Source organism: Pleurodeles waltl, chromosome 5 (assembly GCF_031143425.1).
Source record: "Pleurodeles waltl isolate 20211129_DDA chromosome 5, aPleWal1.hap1.20221129, whole genome shotgun sequence".
NCBI classification, from domain to species: Eukaryota; Metazoa; Chordata; class Amphibia; order Caudata; family Salamandridae; genus Pleurodeles; species Pleurodeles waltl.
Window position 1 is genome coordinate 794778492 of NC_090444.1, and position 17017 is coordinate 794795508.

Here is a 17017-nt window from a genome sequence, read left to right on the forward strand (position 1 = left end):
CTCACTATAAGCCAGTCCAGCCTCCTACATTGGTTGTGCAGTGGTGGGATAAGTGCTTGAGACTACTTACCACTCTTGTCATTGTACTTTTCATAAGAGAAAAATATACAAAACAAGGTCAGTGTATATACACATAGCCAAAAAGTTTTGCATTTCCTCTTTTCACTCTTTTCTAAGTGCTGAAAAGTACTTCTAAACTTTCAAAAAGTTCTTAAAAATTTTAAAAAAGTTTTTTTCTGTCTTTCCAAAAAGTCTGAAAACCTTTGTCTCTTTCTCTATCACTTTAACTCTCTCTAAAAAATGTCTGGCACAGGCCAAAGTGTTGATCTGTCCAAACTTGCATATGACAACCTTAGCTGGAAAAGAGCAAGGAGTCTCTGTATAGAGAGAGGTTTGAGTGTAGGGAAGAATCCTGCCTTAGAACTATTAATTAACATGCTTAGAGAACAGGATAAGGCCATAGGTGCCCCATCTGTTGAAAAAGTACCTAATAGTTCCCAATCAGATTCAGGGACTCCCCCAGGAAAAGATTCAGGAAAGAAACTTCCTAGCCTGCCCATTACTAGACAATCTAGCATAGATGGTAATGATGATGAGCCACACCAGAGAAATAGTGTTGTCTCACATCATAGCAAAAGCATATATTCTCACCATACTGGTAGTAATGTTTCTGTAAACCAAGCTGTTAAGTTGGCTTCTGTAAGGGACAGGTCTCCTTCTGTTCATTCCCATCATAGCTCTGTTTCTAGAAATGTCCCTCCCACCAACCCTGATGACAGAATGTTAGAGAGGGAACTCAATAAGTTGAGGGTGGAACAAACCAGACTGAAGCTTAAAAAACAACAGCTGGATTTGGATAGACAGTCTTTTGAATTAGAGAAGGAAAGACAGAAGTTGGGTTTAGATACCCATGGTGGCAGCAGCAGTATTCCCCATAGTCATCCTGCAAAAGAGCATGATTCCAGGAATCTGCACAAGATAGTTCCCCCTTATAAGGAGGGGGATGACATTAACAAGTGGTTTGCTGCACTTGAGAGGGCCTGTGTTGTACAGGATGTCCCTCAAAGGCAGTGGGCTGCTATCCTATGGCTATCATTTAGTGGAAAAGGTAGGGATAGGCTCCTTACTGTGAAAGAAAATGATGCTAATAATTTCCAAGTTCTTAAGAATGCACTCCTGGATGGTTATGGCTTAACCACTGAACAGTACAGGATAAAGTTCAGAGAGACCAAAAAGGAGTCTTCACAAGACTGGGTTGATTTTATTGACCATTCAGTGAAGGCCTTGGAGGGGTGGTTACATGGCAGTAAAGTTACTGATTATGAAAGCCTGTATAACACAATCCTGAGAGAGCATATACTTAATAATTGTGTGTCTGATTTGTTGCACCAGTACCTGGTAGACTCTGATCTGACCTCTCCCCAAGAATTGGGAAAGAAGGCAGACAAATGGGTCAGAACAAGGGTGAACAGAAAAGTTCATACAGGGGTGACAAAGATGGCAATAAGAAGAAAGATGGTGACAAATCTCAAGATAAGCATGGGGATAAGGGTAAAACCAAAGATCCCACTTCAAATCTTAAACACTCTTCAGAGGGTGGGGATAAAACAAATTCTTCCTCTTCTTCCCAACCTGCACACATTAAAAAGCCTTGGTGCTTTGTGTGTAAAAATAGAGGCCATAGGCCAGGGGATAAGTCCTGTCCAGGTAAACCCCCTGAGCCTACCACCACTAATACATCAAGCTCTAGTGCCCCTAGCAGTAGTGGTACTAGTGGTGGGACTGCTGGCAACAGTCAAGCAAAGGGTGTAGTTGGGTTCACTTATGGGTCCATAGTGGAAACTGATGTAATCAGTCCCAAGACAGTTTCTGTCACACCTAGTGGCATTGGCCTTGCCACACTGGCTGCTTGTCCCCTTACAATGGATAAGTACAGGCAGACAGTTTCAATAAATGGTGTTGAGGCCTTGGCCTACAGGGACACAGGTGCCAGTTTCACTTTGGTGACTGAAAACCTAGTGCACCCTGATCAACACATCATTGGACAACAGTATAAGATTATTGATGTCCATAACTCCACTAAGTTTCTTCCCTTAGCTATAATTCAGTTTAGTTGGGGTGGAGTTACTGGCCCTAAGCAGGTGGTGGTATCACCTAGCTTACCTGTAGACTGTCTCTTAGGTAATGACCTAGAGACCTCAGGTTGGGCTGATGTAGAGTTTTATGCCCATGCAGCCATGCTGGGCATCCCTGAGGAATTGTTCCCTCTCATTTCAAGTGAAATGAAAAAGCAAAGGAGAGAAGGCCTGAAAACTCAGGATCCCTCTCCATCAACAGGTAAAAAGGGTATCACAGTATCCCCTAACCACCCTACCATTCAGGATACTATTCCTGTGGTGGGAGAAACCTCTCCTGGGGTGGCACCTGTTCCAAGGGAATCATCAGTTGGCAAAACTGTACTCCCTGAGGTGGAAGTACCTCTCTGTGGGATAACTAACATTGGTGAGAAAAAGAGCACCATTTTAGTTAACATGGAGCATCCCTCCAACCCTCCCAGAGAAACTTTAGTGCAGAAACTCTGCACTGCCTCACAACACTTAGGACAGCATCCCTGCCCTAGTGTGGAGCTGATAGGACAGCATCCCTGCCCTGCTCCAACCCAAGAGAAACAGCATCCCTGTTCTCTCTTCCAGCCATATGGACAAAGTTTTTGCCCAGCTATGGCTTTTCTGAGACAGCATCCCTGTCTGGCATTTCCATCACTACAAATAGGTTCAGTGGACAATTCCCACTGCTCTAAACTAAAACTTACTGATAGAAACTCTGAAAATACATCTTCACATTGTTGCTTAGCTAAAAAACTTCAAACAGGGTGGTTTACATCCCCACAGGGAAGTAACCATATAGTGGATGATAAAGGGAGTAACCAGTCTATGGCAGAGCTACTCTCTACTTATCACCACTTAGACAATAAAGTCTCAACTGGCCAAGGTTAGCCTTATTGTCCTTCGTTTGGGGGGGGTTGTGTGAGAAGGTAGCCTCTTTCTAGCCTGGTTACCCCCACTTTTGGCCTGCTTGTGAGTGTATGTCAGGGTGTTTGTCACTGTTTTCACTGTCTCACTGGGATCCTGATAGCCAGGCCTCAGTGCTCATAGTGAAAACACTATGTTTTCAGTATGTTTGTTATGTGTCACTGGGATCCTGCTGGTCAGGACCCCAGTGCTCATAGGTTTGTGGCCTATATGCATGTGTCACTGGGACCCTGTCACACAGGGCCCCAGTGCTCATAGGTGTGCATGTATATGTTCCCTGTGTGGTGCCTAACTGTCTCACTGAGGCTCTGCTAACCAGAACCTCAGTGGTTATGCTCTCTCATTACTTTCAAATTGTCACTAACAGGCTAGTGACTATTTTTACCAATTGACATTGGCTTACTGGAACACCCGTATAATTCCCTAGTATATGGTACTGAGGTACCCAGGGTATTGGGGTTCCAGGAGATCCCTATGGGCTGCAGCATTTCTTTTGCCACCCATAGGGAGCTCTGACAATTCTTACACAGGCCTGCCACTGCAGCCTGAGTGAAATAACGTCCACGTTATTTCACAGCCATTTTACACTGCACTTAAGTAACTTATAAGTCACCTATATGTCTAACCTTTACCTGGTAAAGGTTAGGTGCAAAGTTACTTAGTGTGAGGGCACCCTGGCACTAGCCAAGGTGCCCCCACATTGTTCAGAGCCAATTCCCTGAACTTTGTGAGTGTGGGGACACCATTACACGCGTGCACTACATATAGGTCACTACCTATATGTAGCTTCACAATGGTAACTCCGAATATGGCCATGTAACATGTCTATGATCATGGAATTGCCCCCTCTATGCCATCCTGGCATAGTTGGCACAATCCCATGATCCCAGTGGTCTGTAGCACAGACCCTGGTACTGCCAAACTGCCCTTCCTGGGGTTTCACTGCAGCTGCTGCTGCTGCCAACCCCTCAGACAGGCAGCTGCCCTCCTGGGGTCCAGCCAGGCCTGGCCCAGGATGGCAGAACAAAGAACTTTCTCTGAGAGAGGGTGTGACACCCTCTCCCTTTGGAAAATGGTGTGAAGGCAGGGGAGGAGTAGCCTCCCCCAGCCTCTGGAAATGCTTTGTTGGGCACAGATGTGCCCAATTCTGCATAAGCCAGTCTACACCGGTTCAGGGACCCCTTAGCCCCTGCTCTGGCGCGAAACTGGACAAAGGAAAGGGGAGTGACCACTCCCCTGACCTGCACCTCCCCTGGGAGGTGTCCAGAGCTCCTCCAGTGTGCTCCAGACCTCTGCCATCTTGGAAACAGAGGTGCTGCTGGCACACTGGACTGCTCTGAGTGGCCAGTGCCACCAGGTGACGTCAGAGACTCCTGCTGATAGGCTCCTTCAGGTGTTAGTAGCCTTTCCTCTCTCCTAGGTAGCCAAACCCTCTTTTCTGGCTATTTAGGGTCTCTGTCTCTGGGGAAACTTTAGATAACGAATGCATGAGCTCAGCCGAGTTCCTCTGCATCTCCCTCTTCACCTTCTGATAAGGAATCGACCGCTGACCGCGCTGGAAGCCTGCAAACCTGCAACATCGTAGCAAAGACGACTACTGCAACTCTGTAACGCTGATCCTGCCGCCTTCTCGACTGTTTTCCTGCTTGTGCATGCTGTGGGGGTAGTCTGCCTCCTCTCTGCACCAGAAGCTCCGAAGAAATCTCCCGTGGGTCGACGGAATCTTCCCCCTGCAACCGCAGGCACCAAAAAGCTGCATTACCGGTCCCTTGGGTCTCCTCTCAGCACGACGAGCGAGGTCCCTCGAATCCAGCGATGCTGTCCAAGTGACCCCCACAGTCCAGTGACTCTTCAGCCCAAGTTTGGTGGAGGTAAGTCCTTGCCTCACCTCGCTGGGCTGCATTGCTGGGAACCGCGACTTTGCAGCTACTCCGGCCCCTGTGCACTTCCGGCGGAAATCCTTTGTGCACAGCCAAGCCTGGGTCCACGGCACTCTAACCTGCATTGCACGACTTTCTAAGTTGGTCTCCGGCGACGTGGGACTCCTTTGTGCAACTTCGGTGAGCACCGTTTCACGCATCCTTGTATTGCCTGTTTCTGGCACTTCTCCAGGTGCTACCTGCTTCAGTGAGGGCTGTTTGTCTTGTTCGCGTCCCCTCTCTCTTCAGGTCCAATTTGCGACCTCCTGGTCCCTCCTGGGCCCCAGTAGTGTCCAAAAACGCCAAAAGCACGATTTGCGTGTAGCAAGGCTTGTTGGCGTCCTTCCGGCGGAAAAACACTTCTGCACGACTCTCCAAGGCAAGAGGGATCCGTCCACCAAAGGGGAAGTCTCTAGCTCTTTTCGTTCCTGCAGAAACCTCAGCTTCTTCTGTCCAGTCGAAGCTTCTTTGCACCCGCAGCTGGCATTTCCTGGGCATCTGCCCATCTCCGACTTGCTTGTGACTTTTGGACTTGGTCCCCTTGTTCCACAGGTACCCTAGATTGGAAATCCACAGTTGTTGCATTGCTGGTTTGTGTCTTTCCTGCATTATTCCTCTAACACAACTCTTTTGTCCTTAGGGGAACTTTAGTGCACTTTGCACTCACTTTTCAGGGTCTTGGGGAGGGTTATTTTTCTAACTCTCACTATTTTCTAATAGTCCCAGCGACCCTCTACAAGGTCACATAGGTTTGGGGTCCATTCGTGGTTTGCATTCCACTTTTGGAGTATATGGTTTGTGTTGCCCCTATCCCTATGTTTCCCCATTGCATCCTATTGTAACTATACATTGTTTGCACTGTTTTCTAAGACTATACTGCATATTTTTGCTATTGTGTATATATATCTTGTGTATATTTCCTATCCTCTCACTGAGGGTACACTCTAAGATACTTTGGCATATTGTCATAAAAATAAAGTACCTTTATTTTTAGTATAACTGTGTATTGTGTTTTCTTATGATATTGTGCATATGACACTAAATGGTACTGTAGTAGCTTCACACGTCTCCTAGTTCAGCCTAAGCTGCTCTGCTAAGCTACCATTATCTATCAGCCTAAGCTGCTAGACACCCTATACACTAATAAGGGATAACTGGGCCTGGTGCAAGGTGCAAGTACCCCTTGGTACTCACTATAAGCCAGTCCAGCCTCCTACATTGGTTGTGCAGTGGTGGGATAAGTGCTTGAGACTACTTACCACTCTTGTCATTGTACTTTTCATAAGAGAAAAATATACAAAACAAGGTCAGTGTATATACACATAGCCAAAAAGTTTTGCATTTCCTCTTTTCACTCTTTTCTAAGTGCTGAAAAGTACTTCTAAACTTTCAAAAAGTTCTTAAAAATTAAAAAAAAGTTTTTTTCTGTCTTTCCAAAAAGTCTGAAAACCTTTGTCTCTTTCTCTATCACTTTAACTCTCTCTAAAAAATGTCTGGCACAGGCCAAAGTGTTGATCTGTCCAAACTTGCATATGACAACCTTAGCTGGAAAAGAGCAAGGAGTCTCTGTATAGAGAGAGGTTTGAGTGTAGGGAAGAATCCTGCCTTAGAACTATTAATTAACATGCTTAGAGAACAGGATAAGGCCATAGGTGCCCCATCTGTTGAAAAAGTACCTAATAGTTCCCAATCAGATTCAGGGACTCCCCCAGGAAAAGATTCAGGAAAGAAACTTCCTAGCCTGCCCATTACTAGACAATCTAGCATAGATGGTAATGATGATGAGCCACACCAGAGAAATAGTGTTGTCTCACATCATAGCAAAAGCATATATTCTCACCATACTGGTAGTAATGTTTCTGTAAACCAAGCTGTTAAGTTGGCTTCTGTAAGGGACAGGTCTCCTTCTGTTCATTCCCATCATAGCTCTGTTTCTAGAAATGTCCCTCCCACCAACCATGATGACAGAATGTTAGAGAGGGAACTCAATAAGTTGAGGGTGGAACAAACCAGACTGAAGCTTAAAAAACAACAGCTGGATTTGGATAGACAGTCTTTTGAATTAGAGAAGGAAAGACAGAAGTTGGGTTTAGATACCCATGGTGGCAGCAGCAGTATTCCCCATAGTCATCCTGCAAAAGAGCATGATTCCAGGAATCTGCACAAGATAGTTCTCCCTTATAAGGAGGGGGATGACATTAACAAGTGGTTTGCTGCACTTGAGAGGGCCTGTGTTGTACAGGATGTCCCTCAAAGGCAGTGGGCTGCTATCCTATGGCTATCATTTAGTGGAAAAGGTAGGGATAGGCTCCTTACTGTGAAAGAAAATGATGCTAATAATTTCCAAGTTCTTAAGAATGCACTCCTGGATGGTTATGGCTTAACCACTGAACAGTACAGGATAAAGTTCAGAGAGACCAAAAAGGAGTCTTCACAAGACTGGGTTGATTTTATTGACCATTCAGTGAAGGCCTTGGAGGGGTGGTTACATGGCAGTAAAGTTACTGATTATGAAAGCCTGTATAACACAATCCTGAGAGAGCATATACTTAATAATTGTGTGTCTGATTTGTTGCACCAGTACCTGGTAGACTCTGATCTGACCTCTCCCCAAGAATTGGGAAAGAAGGCAGACAAATGGGTCAGAACAAGGGTGAACAGAAAAGTTCATACAGGGGTGACAAAGATGGCAATAAGAAGAAAGATGGTGAAAAATCTCAAGATAAGCATGGGGATAAGGGTAAAACCAAAGATCCCACTTCAAATCTTAAACACTCTTCAGAGGGTGGGGATAAAACAAATTCTTCCTCTTCTTCCCAACCTGCACACATTAAAAAGCCTTGGTGCTTTGTGTGTAAAAATAGAGGCCATAGGCCAGGGGATAAGTCCTGTCCAGGTAAACCCCCTGAGCCTACCACCACTAATACATCAAGCTCTAGTGCCCCTAGCAGTAGTGGTACTAGTGGTGGGACTGCTGGCAACAGTCAAGCAAAGGGTGTAGTTGGGTTCACTTATGGGTCCATAGTGGAAACTGATGTAATCAGTCCCAAGACAGTTTCTGTCACACCTAGTGGCATTGGCCTTGCCACACTGGCTGCTTGTCCCCTTACAATGGATAAGTACAGGCAGACAGTTTCAATAAATGGTGTTGAGGCCTTGGCCTACAGGGACACAGGTGCCAGTTTCACTTTGGTGACTGAAAACCTAGTGCACCCTGATCAACACATCATTGGACAACAGTATAAGATTATTGATGTCCATAACTCCACTAAGTTTCTTCCCTTAGCTATAATTCAGTTTAGTTGGGGTGGAGTTACTGGCCCTAAGCAGGTGGTGGTATCACCTAGCTTACCTGTAGACTGTCTCTTAGGTAATGACCTAGAGACCTCAGGTTGGGCTGATGTAGAGTTTTATGCCCATGCAGCCATGCTGGGCATCCCTGAGGAATTGTTCCCTCTCATTTCAAGTGAAATGAAAAAGCAAAGGAGAGAAGGCCTGAAAACTCAGGATCCCTCTCCATCAACAGGTAAAAAGGGTATCACAGTATCCCCTAACCACCCTACCATTCAGGATACTATTCCTGTGGTGGGAGAAACCTCTCCTGGGGTGGCACCTGTTCCAATGGAATCATCAGTTGGCAAAACTGTACTCCCTGAGGTGGAAGTACCTCTCTGTGGGATAACTAACATTGGTGAGAAAAAGAGCACCATTTTAGTTAACATGGAGCATCACTCCAACCCTCCCAGAGAAACTTTAGTGCAGAAACTCTGCACTGCCTCACAACACTTAGGACAGCATCCCTGCCCTAGTGTGGAGCTGATAGGACAGCATCCCTGCCCTGCTCCAACCCAAGAGAAACAGCATCCCTGTTCTCTCTTCCAGCCATATGGACAACGTTTTTGCCCAGCTATGGCTTTTCTGAGACAGCATCCCTGTCTGGCATTTCCATCACTACAAATAGGTTCAGTGGACAATTCCCACTGCTCTAAACTAAAACTTACTGATAGAAACTCTGAAAATACATCTTCACATTGTTGCTTAGCTAAAAAACTTCAAACAGGGTGGTTTACATCCCCACAGGGAAGTAACCATATAGTGGATGATAAAGGGAGTAACCAGTCTATGGCAGAGCTACTCTCTACTTATCACCACTTAGACAATAAAGTCTCAACTGGCCAAGGTTAGCCTTATTGTCCTTCGTTTGGGGGGGGGTTGTGTGAGAAGGTAGCCTCTTTCTAGCCTTGTTACCCCCACTTTTGGCCTGTTTGTGAGTGTATGTCAGGGTGTTTGTCACTGTTTTCACTGTCTCACTGGGATCCTGATAGCCAGGCCTCAGTGCTCATAGTGAAAACACTATGTTTTCAGTATGTTTGTTATGTGTCACTGGGATCCTGCTGGTCAGGACCCCAGTGCTCATAGGTTTGTGGCCTATATGCATGTGTCACTGGGACCCTGTCACACAGGGCCCCAGTGCTCATAGGTGTGCATGTATATGTTCCCTGTGTGGTGCCTAACTGTCTCACTGAGGCTCTGCTAACCAGAACCTCAGTGGTTATGCTCTCTCATTACTTTCAAATTGTCACTAACAGGCTAGTGACTATTTTTACCAATTGACATTGGCTTACTGGAACACCCTTATAATTCCCTAGTATATGGTACTGAGGTACCCAGGGTATTGGGGTTCCAGGAGATCCCTATGGGCTGCAGCATTTCTTTTGCCACCCATAGGGAGCTCTGACAATTCTTACACAGGCCTGCCACTGCAGCCTGAGTGAAATAACGTCCACGTTATTTCACAGCCATTTTACACTGCACTTAAGTAACTTATAAGTCACCTATATGTCTAACCTTTACCTGGTAAAGGTTAGGTGCAAAGTTACTTAGTGTGAGGGCACCCTGGCACTAGCCAAGGTGCCCCCACATTGTTCAGAGCCAATTCCCTGAACTTTGTGAGTGTGGGGACACCATTACACGCGTGCACTACATATAGGTCACTACCTATATGTAGCTTCACAATGGTAACTCCGAATATGGCCATGTAACATGTCTATGATCATGGAATTGCCCCCTCTATGCCATCCTGGCATAGTTGGCACAATCCCATGATCCCAGTGGTCTGTAGCACAGACCCTGGTACTGCCAAACTGCCCTTCCTGGGGTTTCACTGCAGCTGCTGCTGCTGCCAACCCCTCAGACAGGCAGCTGCCCTCCTGGGGTCCAGCCAGGCCTGGCCCAGGATGGCAGAACAAAGAACTTCCTCTGAGAGAGGGTGTGACACCCTCTCCCTTTGGAAAATGGTGTGAAGGCAGGGGAGGAGTAGCCTCCCCCAGCCTCTGGAAATGCTTTGTTGGGCACAGATGTGCCCAATTCTGCATAAGCCAGTCTACACCGGTTCAGGGACCCCTTAGCCCCTGCTCTGGCGCGAAACTGGACAAAGGAAAGGGGAGTGACCACTCCCCTGACCTGCACCTCCCCTGGGAGGTGTCCAGAGCTCCTCCAGTGTGCTCCAGACCTCTGCCATCTTGGAAACAGAGGTGCTGCTGGCACACTGGACTGCTCTGAGTGGCCAGTGCCACCAGGTGACGTCAGAGACTCCTGCTGATAGGCTCCTTCAGGTGTTAGTAGCCTTTCCTCTCTCCTAGGTAGCCAAACCCTCTTTTCTGGCTATTTAGGGTCTCTGTCTCTGGGGAAACTTTAGATAACGAATGCATGAGCTCAGCCGAGTTCCTCTGCATCTCCCTCTTCACCTTCTGATAAGGAATCGACCGCTGACCGCGCTGGAAGCCTGCAAACCTGCAACATCGTAGCAAAGACGACTACTGCAACTCTGTAACGCTGATCCTGCCGCCTTCTCGACTGTTTTCCTGCTTGTGCATGCTGTGGGGGTAGTCTGCCTCCTCTCTGCACCAGAAGCTCCGAAGAAATCTCCCGTGGGTCGACGGAATCTTCCCCCTGCAACCGCAGGCACCAAAAAGCTGCATTACCGGTCCCTTGGGTCTCCTCTCAGCATGACGAGCGAGGTCCCTCGAATCCAGCGACGCTGTCCAAGTGACCCCCACAGTCCAGTGACTCTTCAGCCCAAGTTTGGTGGAGGTAAGTCCTTGCCTCACCTCGCTGGGCTGCATTGCTGGGAACCGCGACTTTGCAGCTACTCCGGTCCCTGTGCACTTCCGGCAGAAATCCTTTGTGCACAGCCAAGCCTGGGTCCACGGCACTCTAACCTGCATTGCACGACTTTCTAAGTTGGTTTCCGGCGACGTGGGACTCCTTTGTGCAACTTCGGTGAGCACCGTTTCACGCATCCTTGTAGTGCCTGTTTCTGGCACTTCTCCGGGTGCTACCTGCTTTAGTGAGGGCTCTTTGTCTTGCTCGACGTCCCCTCTCTCTTCAGGTCCAATTTGCGACCTCCTGGTCCCTCCTGGGCCGCAGTAGTGTCCAAAAACGCCAAACGCACGATTTGCGTGTAGCAAGGCTTGTTGGCGTCCTTCCGGCGGAAAAACACTTCTGCACGACTCTCCAAGGCGAGGGGGATCCGTCCACCAAAGGGGAAGTCTCTAGCCCTTTTCGTTCCTGCAGAAACCTCAGCTTCTTCTGTCCAGTCGAAGCTTCTTTGCACCCGCAGCTGGCATTTCCTGGGCATCTGCCCATCTCCGACTTGCTTGTGACTTTTGGACTTGGTCCCCTTGTTCCACAGGTACCCTAGATTGGAAATCCACAGTTGTTGCATTGCTGGTTTGTGTCTTTCCTGCATTATTCCTCTAACACGACTCTTTTGTCCTTAGGGGAACTTTAGTGCACTTTGCACTCACTTTTCAGGGTCTTGGGGAGGGTTATTTTTCTAACTCTCACTATTTTCTAATAGTCCCAGCGACCCTCTACAAGGTCACATAGGTTTGGGGTCCATTCGTGGTTCGCATTCCACTTTTGGAGTATATGGTTTGTGTTGCCCCTATCCCTATGTTTCCCCATTGCATCCTATTGTAACTATACATTGTTTGCACTGTTTTCTAAGACTATACTGCATATTTTTGCTATTGTGTATATATATCTTGTGTATATTTCCTATCCTCTCACTGAGGGTACACTCTAAGATACTTTGGCATATTGTCATAAAAATAAAGTACCTTTATTTTTAGTATAACTGTGTATTGTGTTTTCTTATGATATTGTGCATATGACACTAAGTGGTACTGTAGTAGCTTCACACGTCTCCTAGTTCAGCCTAAGCTGCTCTGCTAAGCTACCATTATCTATCAGCCTAAGCTGCTAGACACCCTATACACTAATAAGGGATAACTGGGCCTGGTGCAAGGTGCAAGTACCCCTTGGTACTCACTACAAGCCAGTCCAGCCTCCTACAATACATCATAGGTGTGTAGAGGTATTGAACATGTGATAAATCTTTGTATTGAAGAGTAACTCTGTGTGCAGGTGACAGTTGATGATTTATGTTCATTATGTTCGCCACACGCTTTTTGGTACTGCAGAAATGGTTTCTTGTAAGGCAAGTATTCTACGTACTACATACTAAGTATTGTAAGCAGCCTTGAGTTATTAGACAGAATTGTCTCAGCATGACAATTTCTTCTCAACATTGAAGACTGTGTCCACTAGGTATTAAACTATGTACATGTGCTTGTTTTGTTTCTGAAAATACAATAACTGTAAAGTTTTCACCACAGTACGAAGGCTGCAGGCAGCATAATATTTAACATCTTCAGGTGTTGCTTATTTTAAGCAAAGACTCTTTTTTGCCAAGTGTTGCATAGAGGGGACGCTGTTCTTAGTGGATACTTTTTAATACTCTGTAGTGTATTTCTCATGAGAATTTTGCTGTCTTCAAACACTGTGGTACAGAGTAAGGCCCATATTTATACTTTTTTAGCGCCACATTTGCGTCATTTTTTGATGCAAAAGTGGCACAAACTCACAAAATACAATTGTATTTTGTAAGTTTGCGCCGCATTTGCATCAAAAAATGATGCAAATGTGGCGCTAAAAAAGTATATTTTGTGAGTTTGTGCCACTTTTGCATCAAAAAATGACGCAAATGTGGCGCTAAAAAAGTATAAATATGGGCCTAAATTCTCTCCATAGAGTGAATACTGTTTACAGTACCCACTTCCCCACTCATATCAACTTCGTTTCTCAATGTAGGTTCCGTTGCTGTCAGGGTTTCTATTTGGATTAAAGGTGTTGCATAGAGGGGACACTGTTCTTAGTGGATACTTTTTAATACTCTGTAGTGTATTTCTCATGAGAATTTCACTGTCTTCAAACACTGTGGTACAGAGTAAGGCCCATATTTATACTTTTTTAGCGCTGCGTTTGTGTCATTTTTGGATGCAAAAGTGGTACAAACTCACAAAATACAATTGTATTTTGTAAGTTTGCGCCGCATTTGCGTAAACCAGTAAAAGATTTTTGCTGGTTCACTTTTCATTTCAGATCAAGCATAAAATCATTAAAATCATTTAAAAGTTTTCATAGTCCATTTGCTGTGCCTGCTACATGAACCACCTCATCTGTGTACAACAGCACTGGGACCACCTGAGTGCTGATTCAGGGAACATCTTCACAACATGTTTTTAAGGCTGTTTCAAGGGAATTTGTATAGATAAAAAAAAGGAAGGGGGCTAGTATGCAGCCCTGCCTAACTCCCCTGACCAGCCTTATTGGTGCAGTGCATTCTCTAGATCGGGAATAATGCACCCTTGATGAAGAGTCCCAGTGTAAACTCCTTTTTAAGTCTAGTAATGTGGTCTCGATACCGTCCTGACTCATCAAATTGTGTTGCATTTTCCTGTCCACAAGGCCAAAAGCACAGGAGAGGTCCATAAAGGCCATATGCAAAACCCCTCTCTGTGCATTGACATATTTGCCTCTAATAAGTGTAAGGTTTAGGGCCTGTTCTACTGTGCCTAAACCTGGGTGAAAACCATATTTGAAGGAGCTAAAAAAGAACTGGCCTCTGCCCAAGATTCTAATCTACCCAAAATAACACAACCTAGGAACTTTGCTGTTGAGTCGATCATCGAGATATGTCTATACCACATGGTGGAGTTCCGCTCACCCTTTTTGTAATTAGAGACTATAACAGATTCTCTCAATGAGGCGATCAGATTGCAGTTCACTGCCGCCCTAAAAACATTGGTAATCAAAGGGGCCCAAAATGCTAAGTTTGTTTTAAACAAGTTACTCAGGACCCCGTCAGGTCCAAGGGCCTTTCCATTCTTAGCACTCATAATGGCTTCAGTTACTGAAGACAGGTCTGTGAGAGCCACTATGAGTGCTTCCTCCATGGGGCATAAATCAAGCCTGATTTCGGTACCGTCTATTTCCTCCCTGCTCGCCGAATTAAAAGCAGAGTTAAAATTGTTAACCCATTCTCGTGCGGCAATGTGACAAACCACCTCCGCTGATTGATTGTTTGAAAAAAAGGGGGGATTAACTACTTCCCAGAATAGACTTATGTCTTTTAATATAGATGCTTTAGAAGGGTCCTCCAAGCCCTCCTCCTGTCATCTTTCCTTTTTCGGAGGGCGTGTTTATAATTTGACCTTGCAGCTTTGACATCACTAATATTACGTGGAATAGAGTTTGTAGCTTCTCTTAAGGCTTTTAGGGCCAATGTACACTCATGGCTAAACCATGAGTGATGGGGTCTCTCCCATAAAGGTTTATTTGGAACGAGCCTGCTCAATATGGCACTTGAGATCATCCTAAATGTTTGGAACAATAATACCCCACTTTAAACCCACCCCCTTGTTTGCCGTGTAACTAATAGAGCATATGTTCTTGTGTATGTTGTCACGGGCCATATCTACTGGAATTTTAGGCATAGGGGATCATGGTCACTGACACAAAGTAAAAATACCTCATATTCTTAGAGAAACTGGGCCAAGTCCCTTGTTAACAATACAAAGTAAATCGTACTGCCCTTGCCTTTACCTACAAAAGTGGGTGGATTATCCTTGCTGCTTCCATGAATGTCAGAAGAAAAGGTTAAAATCAATTTTATGCTCAGCTTATTAAGTGCATCACCATATGGCGTGTGTATAAAATGGCTCAAGTTAGCAGCTTGTATATTGGTGAAACCACAAACCACATCCCCTTCAAATGGGCATTTAGAAAAATTAAAATCACCCGCCCATATGACTGATATAAACGTTTTACCCCATTCAGAACACTCTTGAATTTGCTTCCCCAACTCTTCAATTATATATATTGGTTGTGCCCTAAAAAATAGAAATAGAAATTAATTAAAAGTATTTTAAACTTATTTAAGAAATAAACATTTAGTATCTGGTAGCATGGTCTAGATGCAATAATTTGAACTTAAAGTTTTAACACAACATGCCACAAACGTAGCCCAGCTCCCCTTCCCTCTACCAGCGACAGACAGAACGGTCTGTGTACAATATGATTTAAAGCTGTTAATGGCAATATTTTCAAAGGCCAAGTCTCCTGACAATAGATAATAAAGTTCTCAACCACAAATAACTATTCCTCATTTTCAAGTTTTTGTTATATCTCCGTTATGTTTCAGGAATGAAAACGTAAACCATTACTGGACTCGGGTTTCTGGGGGTCGTAGATTTCGGCCTAACCTAAATGAAGTGTGAATGCAAGGGTCAAAGAGGTATTACCTCCTGTTTAGTGGGAGACATGGTCCTATGTTCTTTTTTGTATGGAGTCAGTCATTTTTGTCCATATCTGAGAGGGTCATATACCTATTCCTCAAACATAAAGTGCAATTTGGTTGAAAACTGTTGCAGGGGTGGTTTACCCAATTTGCCCGATTAACCCATGGAGCCACCTGATCCAAGTATCTGTAAAAGTAACCAAGAGGAAGTAGCTTCACAAAACTCATTTTACCCCTACCAGTGTTAGCTTGGGCGAAAATGTCTCTAACCGTTTGAGGTTTGCGAAACTTTACGATGATAGTATCGCCTTAATAAATCCCGGTACAGGTGGCCGAATTCCACCTACTTGCCAAAAAAACAGGATTTCTTTTCTCCAATCCCAATGGCAATTCACTGTGTTGTTTTGCCAGAGTAAAACTTTATTTCTTAGTGACCATGTCGTTTCAAACACACCTGTAGACAGGCTTGGTACATTGGAAAGGATAATAGCATATTGGCATGAGACTGGGGGTCAATAACACCAAATGCAGCTGACTTAACAGCACATCATTCACTCTGAGACCCTGTAACAGGTGCAGAAACTGGTGCGGAAACCAAAGGCAAAACTTCTTGAGATAGGGATTGTTCAGGGCATGATGGTATATTTAATAAAGGAACTGTATTGGGAATTCCTGCACCCTTGCATACATTAGAGTTTGTAGCATTCAAGGAAACCCGACTCGAGGATACATCTGGTTCAGGAGCAGGAGGTACCGAGACCTGTGATGAAAACAGGGCTTGGGCAATTAAGGACTGGGCTGTTCCCTCAGCTCTATTGTGCCCCTCCTGGTTTAGCAATGTAATTTAGACAGGCCTCTATAGCAGTGAGGTGATCATCAACACAACACAACACAATTTTGGCCCTCATTATCAGTCTGGTGCCAAAGTGGTGGTCTGACTGTTTGGCGGTGGTCAGACTGCCACATTATGACTGTGGCGGTTCCACTGGAGGGACTGGTGCTGCTGGCAGTCCTAATCCGCCATGGCAGCTCTGCATGCAGTGCTGCCCTGGGGATTTTGACCCCCCTCTCCACCAGCTTTTACATAGCAGTTGCACTGCCATGTAAAAGCTGGTGGAGACAGGGTGCAGGGGGCCCCCATGGACAGCCCCGTCTCGATTTTCACTGTTAGCAGACAGGGAAAAGCGTGACAGGTGCTTTTGCACCCTACTCACCGCAACATTGCAGCCGGCTCGATTACGAGCTGATGTCAATGTTGTGGGCTGTTTCCCGCTGGTCCAGCGGGTGGAAACTCTGGTTCCGCCTGCTGATCCAGTGGGAAACTTGTAATAGGGGCCGCAAGAAGGTCACCGCACTGTTGGTCACCTGACCGCGGGAGTTTGGCAGGTGGCCTTTTCCGCCTGCCAAACTCGCAAGGAGGG